Genomic DNA, 25,958 nt, shown 5'->3' with positions numbered 1-25,958 from the left:
CCGCCAGACCACCCCTGTCTGTCGGGAGGAAAAGCTTTGCCAGCGCTAACCTGTGCCTGGCGTTGCCCCAGACAAAATCCCGCAGCATCCGGTTGAGCCTGCCAAAAAAGGCAGGTGGGACGTACAGTGGCAGGTTGACAAAATAGTACAGTAGAGGAGGGAGCATGACCATTTTGGCGAGCGCCACCCTGCCCGTGGTTGTTAGCGGGAGCGTATTCCAAAAGGCCGCCTGCGACCCAAGCGCCGTGACCGCCCTCCCCAAGTTGCCATCAAACAGGTCAGTTGGGCATCGATAAATGTGTATCCCCAAGTATCGGAAGGTGCCGCCCCGCCACTGCACCGGCGTGCCATTCAGGCTGTAACCCGGGTCCACAGTCTCCTCGCTGAAAGCGTACAGACAAGATTTACCCGCGTTCACGCGAAGCCCCGAAACAGTGGCGAAGGACCGCAGCAATGGGGCCAGCCACTCCGGCATACTACCTACGTCTCTAACGTACACCAGCAGGTCGTCCGCGTAAAGCGACACCTGATGAACCGCGTCTCCCAGTGGTATACCATCGCCCAGGGTCGACCGCAGAGCCTCCGCCAGGGGCTCCATCGCCAGGGCGAACAGCAGCGGGGACAAGGGACATCCCTGTCGGGTGCCCCGGCCCACCGGCACCGCCTCCGAGACATGGGGGCCCAACCGAACACGGACCGTGGGGTTCCTGTAGAGTAGGTCAACCATCCGGAGGAAGTCCCCATCCAGTCCGTACTGCAACAGCACCGTGGACAGATATCCCCACTCCAAGCAATCAAACGCCTTCTCCAAGTCGAGGAGGAGGCACCCCGCTCTGGGCCATCTGTGCACTGCCTCACCGGCCACCCTAAAGTATCGTCTGAGATTGAGCGACGTGGACCTCGCGGGGACAAACCCGTTATTTCTAATTCCAGAGTATTAATCGTTATGATATTCGGTAAGCATCACAATTAACAATTTATACTGGTATTCACTTAAGGGGAAAACTCAAAATGTGTCCTGCATCAACCAACTCATTACGCTGTACATTGTCTGGCTACCATACTGCATAAGTGTTATGTTCAAATTACACAATTCCCTTGAGAACAGTAAATGAGGTTCAATAGGTAGCACAGTCTATTAATCGTAATCAAATAGGGCAATTTGCCATACGATTCAAATCTGCTATGGTCAGCACAAGCCTATCAACATAAACAGCAGATTACACACTCCTACTACATGACAATCGCATCCAAGTGGGCTACAAGGAGGCACAAAAAATATTTTAAAAAACATGTCTCATTTCTTTACAAAAAAATGTAACCATGGAGCAATACTGCTTTTTTTAAATACATTTTTTTAAATACAGATTTAGATAGCCCGAACTGGACCCGAAGGTATTGGAGCGCGTTACATGAGCACCGGTTACGTTACACAAGGACACATTTAGGCACAGGAAGATTAAGTGATTTGCCCAGAATCACAGGATATGGACGCGACCCTGAGGCTCAAACCATGGTTTCCAGCACCAAAGTCGGCAATCTAGCCGTCAGACCACATCCTCTCCCCATGTACTTTCATAATGTACATTCACCAACATGTAGACCCAAAGAAAATGCTTAGCTCAAGTGTCAGCTCTCAAGTTGAAATTCATCTCCTGGTTAGAAAAATAAAAAAATAAAAAGTAATTCCATAGTACAAAAGAAACATGAGAAGTCTAGCCCAAGTGCAATGCCAATTCTTCATCAGAATGTAACCTAAAAGGAATTATCACATCGAAGGCTATTATATATTTGGACTCTACCCTGCAATCTTGCAATGTTCTATTGCCACCCCTAAAACAGGGAGGGATTCTGTTAAAAACATTTTTTTTAAACTTACTGTGGTCTCTGTAATGAAGTTCTTTAAAGTGCTGAGCTACCGGATATTGTTTATCCTTGTGTTATAGCTCGGATATGTTCAAGGACCTTTTGCTTGATGGATGGTGCTACCAATGGACATTTTGTCACAGGTACATTTCAGCCCATACATACAGAAATCAGAGTGACAAGATAAACTTTTGTTAATTATAAACTCTTGTGAACTAATCAGGACATTAAATTTGTCAACTTTAACACTCTTTTTTTGCAGACCTTTGACCATATTCTCTGTAGTAACTAAGGGGCTCATTACGATGGAAGGCGGACCTGAGTCCGCCCGCCATCGTTGAGGTGTTTTGGGCTGCCCGCCAGACATGCGGCGGTCCCACCACTGCAATTAGGATGCACCCGCCACACTGTCGGGCGCATCCAGGGCCTTTAACAATGTAAATATGGCATGCACTGCATTTCCCTGCACTACGTGGCAGGCACCACGTGTTGCCTACCAATTAGTGCCTGGAAATGGGTACACCCCTGTGCATCCCCCCCAACACTGAGGGGGTGCGCAACAGGCCCCCGACTCCAGCCCTGCCAGCCTTTCAAGTCTGGCTGATGCCAGCATTGAAATTTGGCGGGCGGTGCCTGCTAGGCACCACCGCCATTTCATGCCCCTTGTCCGTCCTCCAAGCAATCAGACTGATTGCTTCCGGCAGACCGGTGATGGACGGAGTTTCCGTCCGCCACGGACAGACCTTCCGTTCGCCACGGACAGATTTGGATTCCCACCGCCATCCTAATTCGGCGGTGGGAATTTCGCTGTGTGATGGCGGAAGGACCGCCATCGCCGGCCCGGCGGTGGTGGTCCTTCCGCCATCCTAATCAGCCCCTAAGTTCTTACACAGGGTATCCTTATGAGATTTATTCCTAAAAGTAACACTGTGATAACTTTCCAGATACCTTGAAATGGTATAATTACCCTGTAGAATACGCCAGTTATTGCATAAACTCCTTCTGATGTCCTGAGATTGTCTACTAAATGTCATGACAAACCTTTTTGGTGGTCATGCCCTTATTCAACAGAGTAGTTTCGCTCCCCTTGCTACTGCAGGCATGGAGGACATGTTTAAAAATGCTCTTGCCAGGTGGGATCAAACATATGTTTCCCTGCCCGCATTCGTGCGGGCAGAGAAACTACTCTGTCCCGGGGGTGGGCTTCCCAGGACAGAGCCGGCGCCAGGGGATGGGGTCTCCTGGGTCTTTTCAGGCTGAGGGAGGGAGTGTGTGCTCAAGGAGCGGGGCATATGGCCCCCTCCCTTAAAAGTTATTGCCCCGAGGGATGGGGTCCACATTGCCTACAAAGGTTCGGGGAGGGAGGCAGTGCAGCCCCCCCTTTTTATTTATTTTTTACAATCGGCCCCGGGGATGGGGTCTCGTGGTCCTAATGAGGCTCGTTTTTTCCCCAATAAAAACATTTAATGGTATACACAGCTTTACTTCTCAGTCTTTCAAAGCATGCGACCGCAGCCTTACGCGATTCGTGGCTTCACTTCATCAGAGGCTGCAGCAGTCGAAAGAAGCGTGCCGGGCCACACCCTCCTTTTAAACCACATCGTACACTGTGATTCAGCTGCTCTGTATGAGACAATACGTCAATGTTTCTGGGAGATGTAGTCCTTTCATTACAGTCCTTAGATGGATGCTCCTTTAACTGAATGCTGATTAAAAGCTCTCCATGAGCCCCAAGAACATAGCTGTGTTAAATATATATATATATATTTTTTAATGGCACTGCCATTTTTTATTTTATTTTGCCGCGATCCAATGGGAGCCCCTCCGGATTTCTCCAAAAAACCTCAATTTTCATTTTCTTTTTGGCCACAGGGGTCAGTGTCCCTCATGGCCTAGGGAGGCAGGGGATCCCTATCATTATCTCTTACATTATTTTTATTGTTACATGCCAAGACAGTGCACTAAGTCCTAGAGTCCTGTAACAGATGCCAGCAACAGTTTTCTCATGTTTATGGCAGCCAAACAGGAGCGAATTAGCCCAAAGGAAAAAAAAAGCTCCCTGGGCCAATCAGAAGGCTCTGTTTTTTAAAATTTGGTTTGATGGACTCCTGTGAATCCAGTATACAAATGTTTTTTAACCTTACATTTTCAAAAATAACTTAATGGATTTACAGCAAATCACAAAAAGCACAGTCTATGGCTCAAGATCTAGCTTCCTGCCAAATTTGGTGTAATTCCATTCAGCAGCTTTTGTGGTAGTGCTTATTCAAGTATTTGAAAAATGAATGGGGATTTTTGCATTTTGGGACGCTCCTTGTTTCTTGACCAACGCTTAATGGGTCACCCCCAAAACATTCCATGCACAAGCTAGGCAAAAAGAGCGCTTTTTTTTATTATCAGAGGTTTTGTGAAGATTCGTCAAAAGGTGGCAAAGTTATAAGCAAAATAAAAAAGCCATTTCCTATGAAAATGCCGACTTAACTATAACTACCTAATGGTAACTGCCACTCGGATATATTTAAATATTCACTGAAAAAAACAAATGTGACCGTGATGTTACAGTTAGGTTGATGTTTTAACCACACAAAACCATAGAAATTCAGCAGTTCTAGTAATACTTACAGGTATACTTATGTTAAGAAACTTGAAATCATGGCCTAAAGTTACTTAGCGGCAAGAGTTACAGTTTCTTTAGATAAGTAGAACGATATCTACTGCTTTTCTATGATTCTGTGTGGGTGAAATGTCAACCTATCTATAACGTCCCTGTAACCTTTGGTTTCTCAGGATTTTTTAAACGTAATATATAATTACTGTACGTTAATACAATCCCTGAGCCATGATCAGCTGCACCAGGGTGGTCAAACCCCCCCCCACACACACACGCATGCACCCAATCCAAAAAGGCTAGAGGTTTGGTGTGTGAATTGGTGTATTTTTTTCCCCTTGGATTTCAGATCGATCGCAAACTCAGACTGGGGGCCGCACTGAATGCTGCTGTGGAACTGCGCATAGGCCCCCAAAAATATTGAGCAATTCTGTGCCCATGAGGGGTCCTCCGAGACCCCTTCCATGTGTCCTATGGGGTCAGGATACCTCTATCCTGACCCCTATGTTATTTTTCTCTTCCCCCCCCCCCCCCACCCCCGCCCCGGCCAGCCGAGAAACAAAATGCTGGCAGCAACTTTCCTTTTAGGTTACAGCCAGTCAATCAGGGACTTACTTTTTCCCCCCGGATACTCAGATCCCCGCGTGTCCCTAGATATAAAAACACTTCTTTCTTCAATAGCTCCCAAACAGATTTACACAAAATTACCAACATCTACAGTTCTGCAAAATGTAGTGACATTCTGTTCAGCGGTTTGGGCTGTAGTCATGTTCAAAAAAGGCAAAATCAATGAAACACTAAAAGTGATGGGAGGAAGGCTTGCAATTTTATAACCACTGGTAGACGCTCGGGTAGCATCCCAACCCATAGTTATTTTGCTCACCATGCCACCTCAGTTTGGACCCAGCCATATGCAAATCAGTCTCCACCCTACTCTTCCTGAGAACAATACAGCCCGAACTGCCAAGACAGGTCCTCCCTGAACCAAAACACAAGAAACCCAGGACTGATTTTGGCCTAATTATGGGCTCATCAGCTGGGTACAGCTTGGTTCCAGTGACACTGTGAGCACGGGACCAACACCTGGGCATACCCATGCCACTTAAAGTGGTACATGAAACACACAAAATGTGATGGGCAGAATGCTTGCAAGTTGTCTAACCACTGGTAATAGCTCACTGTAACACCCCAATCCATTGTTTGTGGTGTGGTGAGCAAGGAAACTATGGATTTAGGTCTAGATCTCTGTACCGGGGTGAATGTTTGACATTGTTTTGCATTCCGTCCATAAATTATTTTTTTTGCAAAAATTGCAGAACCCCTATAGACTTTTGGGGAAAAGTGTTTGGGCCCCCCTTTTTCTTGCACCCCTGTTCAGGAATCACCCCAAAACTTTCCAGACAGCAGTTGAAGTAACTGGTACACTAGTTTTGAAAATTCAGTGAAGATTCGTCAAACAACACCAAAATTATTAGCAAAACGAAAACACTGTCTATTGGAAAAGTTGGCTCTAACTATAACTACCTACTGGCTATTGCCAGTAGGATATATCTATATATCTAAATATACATATATATATATATTCACTTAAAAAAACATAGGTTTCACACATGTTATAGGTAGGTGGATATTTCACTCGTAAAAAACCAATGAAATTCCCCCATTATAGTTAGTTCAGATAACTATAACTCGCGCGCCCGCAATCCACTGCTCATGACGTCACATATGACATCACTCATGACATGGTCAGTGGCATCACTCATGACATCACTGATGACATCATCCTTGTGATAGAGTGGCGGTCGCGCGAATTATAGTTATCTGAACTAACTATAACGGGGGAATTTCATTGGTTTTTTACGAGTGAAATATCCACCTAACTATAACATGTGTGAAACCTTTGTTTTTTTAAGTGAATTTGCAAGGTTTTTTAAATGCTAATTCCTAACTATAACGTGTGTGAAACCTATGGTTTTTTCAGTGAATTTGTACGGTTTTTAAATGCTAATTTATTTATGTATTATTATTCTTTTTATATATTTATTTTACAATAAACTACGTATTAAAATTGTTGTTTTTTTTTTGGTTTTTCACCGTGCGCGCATGGTGGGCGCACCCCCGCGATTAAAAAAAAAACGAATTTTTTTTTTTCTGCCGGGGTAGTTCAGGGACCCCCTGACAAAAGCTAGGGGGTCAGGAACTCTCTACCCTGCCCCCTTTTCACGTTCGCCACCTTCCTTTTTTCACTCTCGCACTGAAAACAAACAAAATGGCAGCCGACACTTCCTGATTTCGACCGATTCGAACGTTGACTAACATGTAACCACCAATCAGAATTACGCTCGCGCACGTTAGGGTGCTCGCACTGTGCGCGCACGGTGCGCGCTTATAGATATTTATATGCTTTTAAATGCTATTTTCTCAGGAACTACTGAACAGATTGACACCAGACCTGCAAAAGGCACTTCCCTGACCTGAGGACTACCTCTCTGCCAAATTTCAAGTAATTCTGTTCAGCCGTTCGGGCTGTACCTTCGACTAAAGGTCCTATGGAAAAATGCATGGGGAAAACACGTTTTGGGACCCCCTTTTTTCTCGGCCTGCGCTTGACGAATCACCCCGAGACTTTCAGGGTAGGAGCTGAATGGAGCGCCCCATTAGTTTTGAAAATTTCGCGAGGATTCGTCAACCGGCGCCAAAGTTATTCAAAATAGAATTTTCAGATTTCCTATGGAAACTCGGTCCTAACTATAACTATCTACTGGCGACCGCCAGTAGATAATATATGTTTAAAGGTAGGAGCTGACGGTAACAGGCCATAAGTTTTGAAAATTTCGCGAAGATTCGTCAACCGGCGGCAAAGTTATTGCGAAAACAAAAAAAGAGTTTCCTATGGACACTAGGTCCTAACTATAACTACCTACTGGCGACCGCCAGTAGGTAATATATGGATATAGATATATAGCTATATATCTATAAATAGATATATAGCTATAACTATATATCTGTATATTACCTATTGGCGGGCGCCAGAAGGTAGTTCTAGTTAGGACCTAGATTCCATAGGAAAAGTGTTTCTTGATTTGCAAAAAAATTGGTGCTGTTGGCCGAATCTTCGCAAAATTTTCCAAACTAATGGGTCAGTCACATCAGCTGCTGTCATCACATTTTCAGAGTGATTCGTCAAGCGAGGCAATATCAAAATATAATGCGTGGGGACGCAACCTCCCCGGGGGTAATATATTAAAATACAAATGGCCCATGCCCCCCCACTGACCCGGAGACCGCCACCTCCCTGGAGCTCTGCAGAAGATGGAGGGGGGCCACACAGCCCCCCTCCAGGAGCCCTGAGTGGCCCTAGGGACCCCCCCCCCCAGGGCTGGCTTCAGCAATGTCCCGGAGTGCCCACCCCTGGGTCATTGCAGTTTGCTGTGGGATGGCAGGAGCTTGACTTTCACTTGTTCAAATCGGAGGACACTGCCTTTTACACCCAGGGAGCTGCATGTCGGCAGCTTTGTGGGTGTAAAAAGCAATGCCCGCCGGCCATGACTGTAGGGTCCTTCAGACTCCCCCCCCACGATCCCCAGCTAACTGGCCATACCCCGGGGCATGGGGTCTGCTGGGCCGGAAATGGCTCGGGGGGGGGGGGCGTTCAACACCCGATCACTCTTAAGATTTTTGTTTTTTTTAAATGGCCGGGCCCTGAGGGATGGGGTCTCTGGGGCCAAAATTGGTCTCAGAAGGGGGTCCGTGCTGCCTCCCTCCTTTAAAATAAATAATAATATAAAAAGGGGCCGGCCCTGGGGATGGGGTTCCCGGGGCTAAAAATGGCCAAGGGAAGGGTCCCCCTTTTCATTAATTCAAAAGAAAAAATGAAAGGCTGGGCTCGAGATGGGGTCCCCGGGCCGATAAAGATTTTTCATAAATACAACTGAGACCGCAGTGGGTCCGCCACCCCTCTTGTGCCTGAGATCTGATTGGCTGCCCACCACTTCAAAACCAGGAAGTGTTGGCAACCATCTTGTGACTCGGTTAAACGAGCAGGGAAACAGACATTGCTTTGGGATCCAGGGAGCTGCATATTCAACAGCTCCCTGGGTCTCAAATCAATGTCGGCTCCTTCAAGAGGCAAGGATCAGGCAGAGACTGCAGGGGCCTCAAGAGCCCCACGTGGACCGCAACAAAGTGGCCTGGCCCCAGTGGGATGGGGCCCAAAATGGCCCAGGAGCAGGGGCCATTCGGCCCCCCTTTTTTTAAGAAAATACATATTTTTTTTTTTTTTAAAGGCCTGGCTTGGTATGGGGTCCCTGGGCCGAATATGGCACAAGAGCGAGGACCACTCGGCCCCCCTTCCTTTGAAAAAAATAAATCTTTTTTTAAAGGCCTGGTCCCAGGGAATGGGGGCCTTGGGAAGGAAGCCATGAGGGTCCTTAGGGGCCAACATGAGATGCGTTTACAGAGTAGTGGAGAAAGGGGACATGGCCATCAAAAATCTCTCAGCCGACCCACTGTGTTGGACGTACTAGAGGTAACAGGAGAGCGTCTTGGCCCCCAAGGTCCCTCAGGAGTAAAGTGGACTTCATCACCCTCCAAGTGGTGCACCAGGAGGCACGTTTGCAGAGTGGTAGAGAAAGGGGAAGTGGCCTCCTACCAGGTCATAGCAATCCTGTGGTGTGGGAGTTATGGGAGGTAACAGGAGGGGCAGTTGGCCCCCAAGGACGTCCTTGGGGGGGCCAACTACCCCTACTGTTATCTCCAATATGTTCTTCACAGCGGGAATGCTAGGAGGCACCTCCTATAAGTCCAACACAGCATGATTCCTGAGAGCTGGTCGGAGGCCCAGCCCACTTTCTCCACCACTCCCCAAACAGGACTAGTGGTTACAAAACCATAGAAATTTACTGAAAAAAACCCAAAGGTTACAGGGATGTTATAGTTAGGAGTTAGTATTAACATTTTTTAAAAAGTTAAAAATTCACTGCAAAGAACAAAGGTTACAGAGACGTTATAGTTAGGCTTAGGTGTTAGAAACCGGTCCCAGGATGCTTGTTTCCGGTCTAGAGAAGACATGGCTTAGCAGTTTGGGCTGGACTGTTCACATGAGGCACAGGGTCAGACTGATTTGCATATGGCCATGTCTGAACTGGGATGGCGGAGTGAGCTAAAGAATGAAGATGGATTAAACCCAGATCAGTTGACTGGGGGTGAGTGCTTGCAATATTCAACACTTCGTCCATCATCCCCTTTGGTTTGCGTCACTCATACACAACCAGTGAAATTCAGCTGTTATAGTTAGTGAGATACCTATAACTTACACCCCTGCAATGCACTGCTGATTACCTCACATAATGCACCACTCATGCTAAGGTCAGTGACATCACTTATGACATCTCAAATGACATCCCTGATGAGATCATCTACAGATTCTCTGATGGACCAACCCACACCCCCTTATAACCTTTCATACATCCACTCCAACTTCCATTCTCAAACCCATTCAAAAACATATACCAGTACTTACACAGCCTCTCCCTGATTCATACATCAACACACACATCCACTTGCTTATCCATACAGGCACTCCTACACCCACTCGCTCACTAATACAACCACTGACATATCCACTCATACACCCATACAGCCAATCACACACTGAGCCAGTCACCCATAGAACTACTCGCACACATACTCACTCACCCATACAGTCACTTACTCATACAGTCACACACTCACTCAGATACTAACACAAACTCAGTCACCTATACAGTCACTGACACCAGCATACACTCGTCCATACAGCTACTCCCACAGTCACCCATACAGTCACTCATATACCCCATCACTCACCTAGACTACCTTTCATATACACAGTTACTCACTCATATACAACTGAGACATACACTCACTCACTGTCACAGTCATGCACACCCTCACCTATACAGCCCCACACACATGCACTCAGTAACCTATATAGCCACTGAATTTCCCATGCTGAAAACGCCCGCAGCACAAGCTCCCATTGAACATTGGAAGCTTGTAAACATCCATGCACTGTGTGGCATTCGCCTCACGGTGCCTGCCAAACGGTGCAGGGATGGTTAGGCAGGCACCATAGGTGCCCCCTAGGCCCAAATGCAGAGGCTGCAAAGGAAGGGGGCCCTGCTAGTGTCAACCCAAAAACACTTCCTGATAGCAGTTTCATGTCAGAAAGCCCAACATGAAACTGCTGTGGGAAAGTGCCATCATAATCCCGATGGCGAAAATGCTGTCCTTACGGGATTGTGATGCATTTCCAACTGTCCAACGGGCTCCTTGACATACAGAAACTTTCTCAACATACTTTGTAAAGCAAAACAGGAGCCCACCACGTATCAACTTGTGAGCGAAATAAAAGTTGTCCATCAAACTTAATACCTACGTTTTTGAACGTGGTGGTATGAGTAAGTGGAGGGGGTAATCTGTTGGCCAGAAGGACTGCTATGAAACCTCTGCTTCATGCCCAAAGAAAATGAGCTCTGTCTTCCCAACATTGCATTTCAGTTGATTTGATGAAAGACTACAGAGAAGCAGTTTCTAATTTTCTCACCCAGGAATGCCTCGTCTTTCTTCCAGGAAAATAGCAATTGGGTTTCTTCAGCGTATGACACAATCTTGTCCCCTAGTGATTCTGCCAGGGAAGTAAGATAAACATTGAACAATGTAGGGCCCAAGGCAGAGCCCTGTGGCACTCCCACCATCAATTTACGAGGACTGGCCGAGAAAGGGAGGCACCATACCTCTTGTCCTCTCTCATCAAGAAAGGATGCTAGCCAATTCCAGGCTTTCCCTCTATTTCCAAGACCTGAGACAGGCCAGGATGGTGTAGTGAGGGATTGTATCAAATGCAGCTGATCGATCCAGCATGACCAGCAGTGACCTGCCTCCTGCATCAAGGCTAAGAATAATGAAATAGATTACCTCAAACAATGCTGTCTCAATAATGCAATTGGGACGAAAACTAAATTGGTTAGTATGTAGCGGGTTGTTGATTTCAAGATAGGAAGAAAGCTGCTGGTTTACATGTTTTACAAGAACCTGAGAGAGAGCTGGAAGTAGGGAGATGGGTCTATAATTGTATGGATCTGTGGGGTTGGGATGTTTTTTTTTTATTTTTTAGAAGAAGCACGATTTTTGCCTGCTTCCATACTTTGGCCATGTAGTTGATGATAGGGAGGTATTGAAAAGCTGGTTTACAAGTGGGTTGATAGCCTCTGCACCCCAGGATGGGATGATAGCAGGGCGTGGGTCTGAGGGAGAATCTGATTTAAGGCTCCTTGACGCTGATAGGGAGCCTTCCATGGAAAGTGGAGAGAAGGTCTCTAGACAAATTGTTTTGTCATGGGTAAGGGGGACTAGTTGACAAGTCCCAGGATTGTTCTCTCTCATATTATTAACGAGAGTTGCCATTACCCAGCTAGAACCATGGCTCTGCCCTCCTCCCTGGGACGGGGGAGGCTGGCCTGGATTATAGCAATTTTCTCATGAAGAAAGAGAGCAAGTTGTTCACACCATTCCAGGGACGGTAATTTTTGGCCTGTGCAGGCTTCATTGGTGGTGAACGATTTGACGTTGTTAAAAATATAATTGGAATGATATATGGCATTTGAGATTCTGGCCTCAAAAGAAAGGTTTTTTTGCTAGCTTAATTTCTTTATGATATTTCCTTAATGCTGAATTATACTCTGCTTTAGCAATAGGTTAATTATAATCTGCAAACAGAATTACTCTTCAATACAAAGATTTATAAAGCGGCCAATACCTCTACACACCCATGATGCATTAGGAGCACATGCATTTTGTAAACACTAACACCCATTAGCTGGACAGATGCAGTACAAAATTAGGTAGAAAAGTAATGTGGTAGTTACTTCCACTATGTAAACTATAAAACAAACTAACACTGGATGATATTATCAGTGATGTCATCAATGATGTCATTTGAAATGTCACTAGTGATGTCATAAAAGTTGTGCTAGAACATGTCATGTATGATGTAATATGTGTGGTGATAGGCTGTGCATGTCCGAGGCGCAAGTTATAGTAATCTCTGATAACTATAACTGGTGAATGTCTGTTTTTATTTTTAGTTCAAAAGTTAATGTTGTCACTGACATATTCACCTAACTATAATGCCACTTAATCATTTTTGTCAGTGAACTTTCACTGTTATATTTACATTCTTAAACCTATAATATGATGTCGTTTTTTTTTTTAATTGGCATTTTCAACATACAAAAACTGTACTACAACAGAACAAGCCAGTGCGTTTGTACATCATAATGGATGTTAGCTCAATGACAATCTGTAAATTGGAAAGTAAACCCATACCCGGTCCCGCCAAGCACAAGCCCAAAATATGTAACAGTGCCCAATCACATACATGAATGGTCTCCTCGATGGCGATTTGCAAAACCAGCTAGATGGTCCGTATAGCACAACATGCAGCAGACTTACCATTTCTCAGGGCAGACGAACCCCACAAAGTTCGCAGTACATGTCACAGGGTCCATGGGTCCCATCCAGCAGTGCGTTGCCCCAGGCCAGATCGAGCTACTGGTCATGGCATGCATTCACACCCAGAGTTTCGCCAGCTACTTCACTCTCTTCCCCTAACCACGTCAGAAAAGGGTCCCAGATGTCCCGAGGCCGTGAGGTAGGAGGCATCAATTCCCAGAATGTACTCAACTGCACATTACCATAGCTTACATCTGCAATCCACCCCTTAAAAGAAGGCACCCTCCTCCTCCCGCAGTGCACCGCCACTTGTCGTTTTGCGTAGAGTAGAAGTAATGCATGTAATTTGCGCTGTTTGGGTGGGGTGTCTTTCACATAGCCCAGCAAGCCTAACAGAGGCGACGGATCCGCAGGCACCCCAACAATCTGACCAATTGAAGTGAACACCTTCGACCAATATTCCACAAGCCTCGGGCAATCCCAGGCCATATGTAAAAAGGTAGCAGGGGAATACCTACAGTGCCAGCAACTATCATCTTCTTTTAACCCCATGCAGTGCAGGCTTATGGGCATTCTGTAAAGCCGATTTAAGTATTTAAAATGGATCAGGCGAAGTCTGTAGTTAGGGGAGAGCTCAGTCAGTTGCCGGCAACAAAAATCCCATTGTGCCTCAGTTACCAGGGTGGGAAGATCTACGTTCCAATACTGAAATGATTTGGATACCACCACCGGGGCTGTGTTCTGCATATGTGTATATAAACGCGTGATCAGTTTACGTGGGGATGGGAATTTCAATAGGTTTTCCAGTGCGTGAAGTTGTGGAGGGGTTGCTGGGAACTCCCTAGACATCGCACGGCATGCTGTTCACAGTTTATGATATAAAAATAGCTCAGCAAAGGGCACTGCCTGGCCCTCTCCTGCAGCCGGTGGCGGTCTGAATTCATTGTCAGGGAATATATCATCGAAGGTGCGCAATTGTATCTTCTGCATTAGGAGCTTACCAACTCCGTTTTCCAAACAAGGCAGCATAGGATTCTGTGCTAAGGGGATGGAGGGGGCATACAGCAACGGGACCCCGCCCGCCTGCGTAGCCCCTCTCAGACCCATCGCAGCATGTCGGCAGTATCAATGTCTCCATGTGGGCGCCGCGACGCTTTATAGATTGCAACTCGCAGTGGGACAGGTGCAACCGCGTCCACTTCCACCGCTACATGGGCCTGGAATGGCCTGGGGTGTACCCAGAAGTGCAAAAACTGGGACTGGACGCATAGGGCATAGAGATACATGTCTGGGGCACCCAATCCGCCCTGCCGCAACGGGAGTGTGAGCATGTCTCAGGATACCCGCGCCTGTCCGCCTGCCCAAGTCAACAAAATTAAGTGCGACTTAAGAGTGTTAAAGAAGCGGGTCGTTGATGGGATCAGGATATTTACGAAGAGATATAAGAATTTGGGTAGAATGACCATCTTTGCCAGTGCTATCCTCCCAGCTACCGAGAGTGGAAGTTTAGACCAGATCTTAACCTTCTCCTCCAGCCAATCTACTGCCCGCCCGTAATTTAGATTCCATATGACCTGTGTGTCCCGACTGATCCATATGCCCAAATATTTGACCTCTTCCGCCTCCCATTTCAAGGGGTATTCAGAGTGTATCTGTGGCGTGCCATCTGTTAACGGAAATATCACTGACTTTGCCCAGTTAATAGAGATCCCAGAGATCCCTCCGAATCGGATGAATTCCCTCAAAACTGGGTCAAGGTTTACCTCTGGGTTAAGCAAATATAGAGTCACGTCATCGGCATATAATGATATTAGTAAACTCCTGGAACTAAGCCCTATGCCCCTCGCAGTGTGGTGCTGCCGGATGCGAGCCGCCAGTGGTTCCATCGCGATTGCAAATAGTAACGGGGAGAGAGGGCATCCCTGCCTTGTGCCGCGCGCAATGGGGAAGGGCCAGATAGCATTCCATTTACTCTGATTCGGGCCCTAGGTGAGGTATACAGTAACCGTATCCAATTAATTAGGAGGGGGCTGAAGCCCATGCGACCAAGCATTGCGAACAAATATGGCCACTCAAGGGTATCATAGGCCTTGGTTGCATCCAGGAAAACCACAGCAGCGCGCACATCAGGGTGCAGATAATGCAGAATGGAAAAAATAGTGCGCAAATTATGAGAGGTGGACCCCGATTGATCCGGAAGTGCAACCATGGGGATCAGTGGTTGTATGCGACTGGCAAGCAATTTAGCCAGTATTTTAGCATCAACATTTATCAGCGACAAAGGTCGATAAGAATGTACTTCCGTGTCAGACTTCCCAGGCTTCAATAACGTGATTATTATGGCTTCCCTCATTGACTCAGGCAATACCCCCACCTCCAATGCTTCCTCATAGACCGCCAGTAACCTAGGCGCTAGTTCGTCAACGTATGCCTTGTAAAATGAGGTAGTTAGCCCGTCAGGGCCAGGCGCCTTGTCAGGTGGCATGCTTTTTATTACCTGGGCGACATCCTCCACGGTGAACGGGAGATCCATATATTGCCTATGGGCATTATGAAACCAGACGAGGGCAATCGAGTCCATAAAGGACTGCACCCCCTCAGGGCACGTGTCCCGGGTAGCAGTATATAGCTCAGAGTAAAACTCCAAGAACACTTTTAGGATATCCTCATGACCTCTGATTACTGTGTCCGGTGCAGTGTGTATTTCTTGAATGAATGTAGTGGACCTGGGTGGTCTGATCATACCCGCCAGTGTGCGCCCCGGCCTATCGCCCTCCCCATAGCACCTCGCCCCCGCATATTTCCCAAGGAAATTGACCTCCCTTTGTGCTGCCTCAGAGAATTCAATTAGCTTGGCTTTCAGGAGGCCAGCCGTATCTAGGTCCACATTGGAATAGAATTTCCCCTCGAGCTCTTTGATTTGGGCCTCCAAGGAGGCCAGCGTTGCCCTGAGCGCTTTCAACACCCCTGCCTGTCGTGCGATACAATTACCTCTGATCACAACTTTAAATGCTTCCCAAAGGGAGGCCACCGTCTGCACAGACCCCGCATTTAAGTCGAAATAGTCCTTTATGTCAGACCTGATCTCTTCTCTAAACGCTCCATCCAGCAGAGCATGTGGGGGAAGGCGCCAGGTGAAGGCTCGCGGGATTGAGCCAGGCAGTAGTAATTTCAGCAGACAAGGGGCATTCTCCGATAGTGTGCGCGGCATGTGTAATACATCTAAGGACCAGGAAGCCACATCGCGGGACACCAGCCAGAAGTCCAAGCGGGACCATGCACTATGATGATCTGATATGCAAGTGCCCTCCTTAAGCAGCGGGTTCCGTGCGCGCCAAATATCCACTAAGTCCCCGTCAGATACAATAGCTTGTAGGGTGGCGCCAGCTGCAGGATGTAACGTGCGAGAAGTTCCCTGCCTAGCCAAGTCATCATTCAGCACAGCATTAAAATCGCCACCCCTGAAGAACCAGGCTGAATTAGGCCTGGCGGCGCAGGGTACGCCTGAAATCTTCTGAGTTCACCTTCTAAATGTACAGAGACACGGAACACTCTGTTGGCATAGGAACTTCAATTTATTAGCTGCAGCTAGGTACAGTTGTCCTAGAAGTACATCAGTGGTAGGTTCTCAGGAGACTGCCACTTCAATCCGTGGCTCACAGTCTTTTATAGCGCTTAAATACCCTAAATCAATAACACCCTCAATGTGCAAAAAAAAAAACATGTCATCCACTAGCAAACATTCCTTTTACAAGATACAGGATAACAGGTAATAGAAATTCCTTCCCTAGGGTCGTGTTCTCTACCTGACCCTATAGGCCAGGTGGCATGAGCATTCCTAAGTTTAATTAATTTACAACAGGACGTGTTTGCGTGATGCAGGTGGTGATTCGTAAAACAAAGGGAAGGCAGTGAAGGATCACCAAGGGTCAATAGATGGTTATCACGGAAATGAGTTGCTTCGAGCCGGGTCCCAGAATGTACCTTGCTCAGAGGAAAAGGAAAAAGGTCATTTAACATGTTACAGTTCAGAGTACGAAGAAACGCTACGAAGGTCATCGGTGCCTGAGTGAGGGCAACATCACAATGGTGTCAATACGCAAGATGGAGCCGTAATCAAATTTCCTCACCCCACAGAATCGTACTGCAACCTGTGGCTCTCACTCTCGTCCAGACATCAGCAAAAAATTTGGGAGAGTCTACGTTAGGGCCATAGACAGCCACAATGGCCAGAGAGACCCCACACAGCGAGCCATGCAAAATAACATAATGCCCCTCCGGGTCAATTTGCACCACTCCCTCCTTCCAATCCAGCCCCCCGTTTAATAAGCACAGCCACACCGCGTGCATAGTTGCAGTATGCAGATGAATAGACACTGCCCCACCTCTTATGGCGCAGTCTCGCGGAATGCGTGTCATTTAAATGGGTCTCCTGCAACAAGCAAATATCTATGTTATGCCTGGTCAGGTATGCATGCACTAGTCTTGACTTCCTTCCATCGTTTAGGCCACGAATGTTCCAGGTCATGCAATTCAGTACATTAGTGAGGGCATACGTTCCACACAACCTCCATATTAAAATGCATAGTGCTGACGAGCGCAAGTCCAGCAATGAAGTACAGGAGCCATCCAAGGAGCAACATATAGAGTGGCAAAAATCCACAAACCATCCCCCATTCGCCCCCCCGACCCACTCCAACCCCCCAATCAGGTTGCAGAATACCCACCCCAAAAAAACATAACCACAACGTGAGCATTTCAGAACAGGGAAGTCTCCCATGGGGGCGCAGTGGCACCGGCTAGCTACCTCGTTCACTCAAGGTGGCCAGGAAAACTGCGGGTGAAGCCTCGGGCCCTGGCGCAATACAGCAAGCTACATGTAACATCCTATTTTAAAGCGATAGAGCATGCAGTAACCACCCAGCCAACATATCACAGTGTCAAGCGTATCTTCCGACCAAGGTGAGATCCCGGTCAAACATACGATACCCACATCAGTCATTATCGCTGAGGCGGTCTCCCAAAGCCTGAGCGTCGCCTCGAGTTCCTTTATTCTTCTTACCCCCTACGTGCTTGGCAAATTTCAAAGCCGATTTCGAGTCAGTAAAAAAGTGGACGGTGCCATCAAAGGATACTTTCAGCTTGGCTGGATATAGCAGGGAGTATGGAACCTGCGCCTGCAGCAATATGTGCTTTGCCGGGAGGAACTCCCACCGGGCTGCCTGTACTGCTGGGGTGAAGTCGGGATAAAACGAGATGTCGTTACCTTTGTGCTGTATCTTCCCCTTATCTCGAGCCAGTCTGAGAACGAGATCACAATCTTGATAATTGAGAAGTTTTGCTATGATCGGTCTCGGCGGAGCACCAATTGGGGGCCTCTGTCCCAGCGAGCGGTGTGCTCGTTCCACAACATAAACAGAGTATAAGTTCGGGTCAAACAGCTCATGGAGTAGGTCAGAAATATAGGTTTCCATCCTGGAAATGGCGGTCGTCTCGGGAATTCCAGTAATGCGGAGGTTATTGCGTCGTGACCTCGCCTCTAAGTCATCATTCTTGGCCCTGATGACTCTGAGTAACTTGTCCATGTGGAGCAGCTGTTCTTTCGTCTCCACCTGGAATTCGTGGAATTCAGCTTGACGGTTGTCCAGAGCATCAAGGCGAGACTCCTGGGATTTGACGGAGTCCAGCTGCGACGTCAGCGTGTCCAGCTTTGTATCTATATTACGTAGGCTGGATCTCATCTCGAGCATGAGGGCCCGCAGATCCTCTCCCTGATCCTCCGCCTGCTCTTCCTGTTGGGCCTCTCCCTGCGCCCCTCGGTCCGGCTCTGTAGTCCACGTGGTGCGCTTGTTATCAAAAGTTATCTTTGGCTGCCTTGCGTCTGGCTTACCCATGATGAGGTGGGCACGGGGTTCGCAGCAGAGGACACCCAAGCAGCGTCACAGCAGACAGGTAATCCACGGGACCGATGCCCCGTCTCCACGTGCCCCCAAAGAAAAGCAGCGCCACAATGCTCCTCCACACAGCCCGTATGGGGCTCCCTCGAGCCCAGGCGAAGCCGCCATTCCAATCCACGCAACTCCGCTCCGGGCGTCACCCGGAACCAGGTGTCGACAGCAGAGCCCGGCAGATGCTACAACCCTGCGCACGAGGAAGCAGGCATCAACAGCGGGCAAACCGACCTAGCAGCCGTCCCAGGGCAGGCGCCATTATCCAATCTGGGTCCGAAGCGCGACCCCCGGGGCCCACCGCCTCCCGCATCGCCACAGGGCAGGGCCACACCGGCACCCCAGCAACTTACAGTCGGGGGCAAACGGATCTGGACCAGCCACGTCGATGTACATGGGACACCCGCCCGCACACCAACGGCTGTGCCACCGGTCCCCAGGCATGTGCAGCACAGCAGCAGGCCCCTATCGTCTCACAGGGCAGGCAGGGCACCACGTAGCTGCGGTCAAAGCAACAGCCCCAGATTGACCGGTCTCCGGGTCCAGGCACAGCACAGTCCACGACCAGCACACACCAAGGGTCCAATGCAGTCAAGCAATGCAGCCACAGCAGTAGGGAATCCCACACTTCAGGCGCAGCAGCGGTGGCTCACCAGCGGTGTTGATAGGCATCACAAAATGGCGAGTCGCTGGTACTCCCAGTCTTCTCCTGGCAGCCAGTCGCCCCAGCGCACTGCCAAAATTCACCAGCTGATCTCCGCAGGCTGCCCTCACCTCCAATGTCCAGGCATCCATCTTCGGAAGTCAGGAGGTCCTCCCCATCTAAGGTATGGCAATTCTCCGCACTAGGCCGGAGCCGCGGGGTAACTTTTCGCGGCACCCCGCAGGTCACGCTCCCACCTCCGCAGACGGCTCCAGCTGCCTCGCCTTCGTATCCGGCCGGCCGCTCAGGGGTCGTCTCCGAGCCTCGGAGCACTCATGGAGGGTCAGCGGGTGTTCCGCGACTCGTCGCTAGCACCAGGGTCCCGAAGCAATCCTCCGGTGTGCAGTATTTTGAAAAGGATCTCGTCCCGGCCGGCGGAGCGTGCTCAGCAAGCGGCCATTCCGCAGCGCGGCAGACCATGCCCCTATAATATGATGTAGTTAAACTCTGTTTGGCTAGCTGCTGTTCTAGGTTGGTAATTAGAAGATTAATGCCAGGAACATATTTTCCTGGGCCACATACTGACAGCAGTAATGACAAACCATGATCTATTTCTAGTGAGGCTGGTGGAAAATTGGCCGCCGCTTAGTTCATCTTCTACTATGGTGATTCGGGGATACATGAACTGACCCCTCCATACTTTGTCAGAATGACATTGGTTGGGATTGACCCTAATGATATTTTGGCCATGGTAAACAATCTTGTACACTAGCCTCAGGGGATTTATAGAGCGCACTACTCACCCAGGTGAGCCAGGTCTTGAGGTAATTTCTGAAGACTTGCAGTGTAGGGCTTCGTCTAATGCTGAGTGGGAGTTCCTACCAGGTCTTGGCCATGATGTAGGAGAAGGATCTGCCACCTGTTCTGGCTCTGTGGATGTGGGGAATTTCAGCAAGGGCTAGGTCGGCGGAGCTTAGGTTTCTCTTGGGGGCGTGGGCGAAGATTCTTTTGTTGAGGTATTGGGGTCCAGTGTTGTGGAGGGATTTGTAGGCATGTGTGAGCAGCTTGAAGGTAACTTGCTTATTGACAGGGAGCCAGTGGAGGTCGCGGAGGTGCTGAGTGTTGTGGTCGTGTCGGGGGATGCGGAGGACGGGTCTGGCTGCGGCGTTCTGGAAGGTCTGGAGTTTGTGAAGGAGTGATTTGTTGATTCCAGCATTGAGAGCATTTCCTTAGTCCAGCCTGCAGGTGATAAGTGAGTGGGTGACGGTCTTTCTGGAATCAGGGGGGATCCATTTGAAGGTCTTGCGGAGTATGCGGATGGTGTTGAAGCATGTGGAGGACACGGTGTTGATCTGTCAGTTAATGGTGAGTAAGGAGTCTAGTATGATGCTGAGGTTGCGGGCGTGGTCTGTGGGGGTTTGAGGGTTTCCAAGGGTGGGGGGCCACCAGGTGTCATCCCATGCATCGGGGGTCAATCTGAGTATGAGGACTTCCGTTTTCTCTGAGTTGAGCTTCAGGCAGCTGCTGCTTATCCAGTCCTTCATTCCTTCCTGGAAACTGTGCCTGGTGATGTTGAGTTCCTTGGTGAGGGAGATGATGAGCTGGGTGTCGTCGGATACTATGCTGAGTCCGTGTTTTCTGACGATGGTTGCGAGGAAGGCCATGTAGATGTTGAAGAGCGTGGGGCTGAGGGAGGATCTTTGGGGTACTCTGTATCTGATCTCTGTGGGTTCGGAGAGGAAGGACGGGAGTCTTATTCTCTGTGTTCTGCCAAAGAGGAAAGAGCGCATCCAGTCCAAGGCATTGTGGAGTCTGGTGGGTAGTGTGCGGTGGGAGACAGTGTTGAAGGCTGCTGAGAGGTCTAGTAGAATGAGATCTGTGGTGTGGATGTCATCAGTGGCGGTTAAGAGGGCCGTCTTGGTGCTGTGGTTGCTGCGGAATCCGGATGGAGATGAGTCGAGGATGTTATTTGTTTCTATGAAGTGTGTTATCTGGGAGTTGACGATTTTCTCGATGACTTTGGCGGCGAAGGGGAGGAGAGAGAGATGGGCCTGTAGTTCTTGAGGTCTGTCAGGTCTGCGGAGGGCTTCTTGAGGAGGGGTTTGACTTTGGCATGTTTCCTGGTTTTGGGGAACGTGCCTGTTTCGAGGGCGCAGTTGATTGTCAGTCGTAGTTCTGGTGCGATGGCGGCCCAGTGGAAGATGTGCAGCGGGCAGAGAGAAGTAGGTGCTCTGGAGTGGATGCTCTTCATAGTCTTTGCGTTGTCTTCTGTGGTAACAGGGGTCCAGGTGAGGAGGGTCAGTTGGGTGGCGTAGCTGTTGGATAGAGTTGGGTCGGTGCCTTGGTCTTGGTCATCGAAGTTGCCATAGAGTGTCCTGATCTTGTAGTGGAAGAAAGAGCTGAGTTTGGGGCAGATGTATCAAGCATTTTTAAGTGCGCAAAAGGGCAGATTCGCAGAATCTGCCCATTTGCCAACGCAAAAATTGCTTTTCTGATGCAGCAAACCTAATTTTGCAATTCAGAAAACTGTTACCGAATCGCAAAATGGGTAATTCGGTATTAGGAAGGGGCGTGTTTAGGGCGTCCCTTCATACATACCGAATCGCATCGGTATGTATGAATGTTTTGTGACCACAATTGCGCAATCGCGAAACATTCGCACTTTACCACCTCCTTCAAGTAGGTGGTAACCCATTCGCAAATGGGAAGGGGTCCCCAAGGGACCCCTTCCCTTTTGTGAATGTTTGTAAAACTATTTTTTAAAACAGGAAGAGGTTCCATGGACCAATGCCTGCTCTTAAAAAATGAAAAGAAAGAAAACCGGCTGCTTTACAACAAAAAAAAAGATTGCTTTATCGAAAAGCAATCACGGACATCGTGGTCTTTTGATCTCAGCAGGCCACCATCCCCGTAATTTTTGCGATTGCTAGGGGGTCGCAAATTGCGACCGACCTCATTAATATTCATGAGGTAGGTCATTTGCGACCCCTTTGGAATCGCAAAAGATGTACTATACACCTTCATACATTGCATTTTGCGATTTCCTAATTGCGAATCCTTGTGATTCGCAATTAGAGAATCTCAAAATGCTAGCTACATACATCTGTCCCCTAGTTGCAGAGGTCCTGGGAGGGAGGGACGTTGGTGGTTTCTCTGTGGGGTCTGGTGAATTCTTATATGATAGTAAAGAGTTCCTTAGAGTTTTGATAGTTGGAGAGGATTCTGTCCTGAATGAAGTTTCTCTTTGTTGATCTGAGGAGTTGGTGGTGTGCCGTGGTACTTTCAACAGTCATCGGCACGAGCTCTTGGCTTTTCGGAGGTCCGTAGGGAACCAGGTGGCTTTCATGTTGTGTTGTCTGTCGGAGTTCTGGAGGGGGGCGAGAGTGTTGGCGCAGTTGGCAATCCATTGGTGGAGGTTGTTGGCTGCAGTGTTGGCGTCTGTCGTGGTAGGGGGGAGGAGTGCGGCTGAGGGCGGAGGTGAGGTGCTCGTCAGTGATGTTGTTCCTGTTTCTGCATGGGAGGCCTGCTGTAGGCTTGTGTGTGGTGGGTTCCAAGAAGGAGAAGTGGACGCAGTGGTGGTTCATCCAGAGAGGTTCCGTGGTGTGACTGAAGCAAATGTTGTTTCCCTGGCGCCTAACACAGGGACTATTCCCCTCCTCTTCACAGAGTCAAACTGAGTGTTTTTCAGTACGGCAGAGGGGGCGGGCAGGGTGGTGGATGCCTACACAGTCCATCTTCGTTGTTGTTCTTTATATTTCTTTACTTTCACTTTCTTTTTTGCATTGCTGAAAAAATTGGGTTTCTTTTTAGTCACTAAATATGCCATATGACCTTCCTTGTTTTCTCCTGTCTTTCCCATGAGGTGCGGCACGATTAATCAAGTGGAGGGAGAAGGACGAGGCTGTGATCCATTCAGCTTCCTTGCAGTAATGCTCAATATCACTAGGGAATGGATCACTTCACCTGAGTAACCAGGGTTTGCAATGTGTTAATTAAAAACCCTCAATCACGTATGTAGGTCATAGGCGGCATATCTTGGTTCTCCGCCAAGTTAAAAAACGTGACAGCATCATCATTGGGCTTCTTTTTCGTATGCTTACCTCCGTCCTGAGGAAGAAACACTGGTTATTGCAGTAGTGATCAGAGAGAAGTGAATTCCTAGTGCTCTAGTGAAGTGGATTAAATGTGGAAAATACAAAATGTAGAAACCTTGTCTGTCCTAGACAATATTTTTAATTAGTCCGGAATCGAGGTGAATAAAAACCGTGTGGTGCGTGAAAAGACGGGTTATCAGTCTAACGCACTGTAAGTGTCCAAAAAATAGGTCGACATGTTTCAGCCCTTGCAAACGCCCATGCGGGTCGGTGTGGTCTTTCTTCAGGACCTCAAGAAAGTGATGGTGGCTATGTGTATTAACATAGCAACCTAAGTGAACAGCTTATAGTTCACTTTTCATTAAGAAGGTCATATAGTACCTGTTCATTCAAAGAGGGGAAGAAAAAGAAGAAAAAGAAAAAGTTGCTCACAATTAGCATTCATTGTGTATTTTATAAAGTTTCTAAAAGTTTCCTTACAGTAATGTGCACTAGTGAGTGGCCGGTGCACTGTAAAGAGAAAAAGTAACTACAAAATGGCAATTCTTTACCCTCATCATGAGGTGGAAGTAGGGTTCTTGTGGTTGGTAAACCTATTTGACAGGTATAGTTCCTAGTCTGTATCCATGCAGTTATCTTCAATTGTGTCTGTAAAACGAGAACCTTTTTCAAACCAACATCCAAAAACAGCCTATTATCCTACAACAGCTTCCATCCTCGCCTGCTCAGGGACAATCTCACATAGAGCCAATTCCTCCGTCTCAGACGCAATTGCAGTGACTTCGGTGAATGCAAGAACCAAGCCAAAGACCTCTGTGAGAAATTGAGGAAACGCGACTACCCAGAGAGAACGATCAACAAGTGCCAGGAACCAACCAAGCGAGAGTCTCTTGGAATAACACCTAGAGAACCGTCACAGGACATAGTAACATGTGTTAGTACATACAGCGTAGCCTCGAATAACGTGAAGAAGATCATCAACAAAAATTGGCGGATTCTGACAGCAGGAGCACTGGACTGGCTCAAACCAAGATTTGCCAACAAAAGAACTAAGAATCTGAAGGATATACTTGTCCACACAAGACCCCCAGCAATGACTAGGAATGAGACAACAACCACACTATGGGACATGCCACCCGTCACTGGACACTACCCCTGCGGCTCATGCTCAGTGTGCCCCCTTACAACACCAACCAAACCATCCAACTCTCACCTGAACTTAAGTGGACAATGAAATACCACACTAACTGCAATTCAACCCACGTGATCTACATGATCACGTGTCCATGCTCCCTACGATATATAGGGATGTCGCAAAGCAAAACAACGAATATGCGAACATAGAAGCAATGTCACTGTTGACGATCTCAAATGGGTGATACTGGAAACCTTACAGATCTTACAGATGAAAAACCACAACGCAGAAGGAATACTAGCAGAGATGGGTACATCGCCTCAAAACCAATACCTGTGGTTTGAATGACAATATCCTATGGCTCAGTCTGGGACAAAAGAAATAATATCAAATACAAAGTACAGAACAGAACACTGACCCCTCTAAACGACAATACATCAACCATGATGCAATATCAAAAATCAACCCCTTACCACTTCTAAATTAAATTAAGATGACAGCATCAAGAAACCACCTTATCACCTAGGAGGAGCACACATATTCAAGGAGTGCACACACCAACCGGCACTACCAACATGGCTCTCACAGCGATCAAAAACACCGACGTGCCAAGGAACATCAAAAATTCTTTATTGCTATATAATCTCCCAGGAGGTCTTTTTAACTCTATTTTTAACTCCATTTTTTATCTTAGAATTCTTTGAATTCCTTTCAATTTTTGCACGCATAGTCTTTTTTCTCTCACATTGAGCTGTACACACACACCACAGTCTCTCTTCTATGGCCACGCACAGGACAGCCTTAATACCCAAACACCTACGAGCCCGCTTCATCCAGGGCCACATTAGTCTCGGAAAACGCTAACTCCACAATAACGTGTAAGATGCAGCAGTAGCAGCCATTATATATCTCAACACGCTGCCTCTACCCACAATTGCTGGGCTTCTACCTACGCCACATCGCTATGTGTTTTACAGACACAATTGAAGATAATCGCATGGATACAGACTAGGAACTATACCTCTCAAATAGGGTTACCAACCATAAGAACCCTACTTCCACCTCAAAATGAGGGTAAAGATTTGCCATTTTGTAGTTACTTTTTCTCTTTACAGTGCACCGGCAACACACTAGTGCAGTTTGTAGAGAGCACACATTACTGTAAGGACAC

This window comes from Triturus cristatus, chromosome 3_2 (assembly GCF_964204655.1).
Source record: "Triturus cristatus chromosome 3_2, aTriCri1.1, whole genome shotgun sequence".
Taxonomy (NCBI): Eukaryota; Metazoa; Chordata; class Amphibia; order Caudata; family Salamandridae; genus Triturus; species Triturus cristatus.
The sequence above is the reverse complement of the archived record's forward strand: the minus strand, read 5'-3'. Positions refer to the sequence as shown.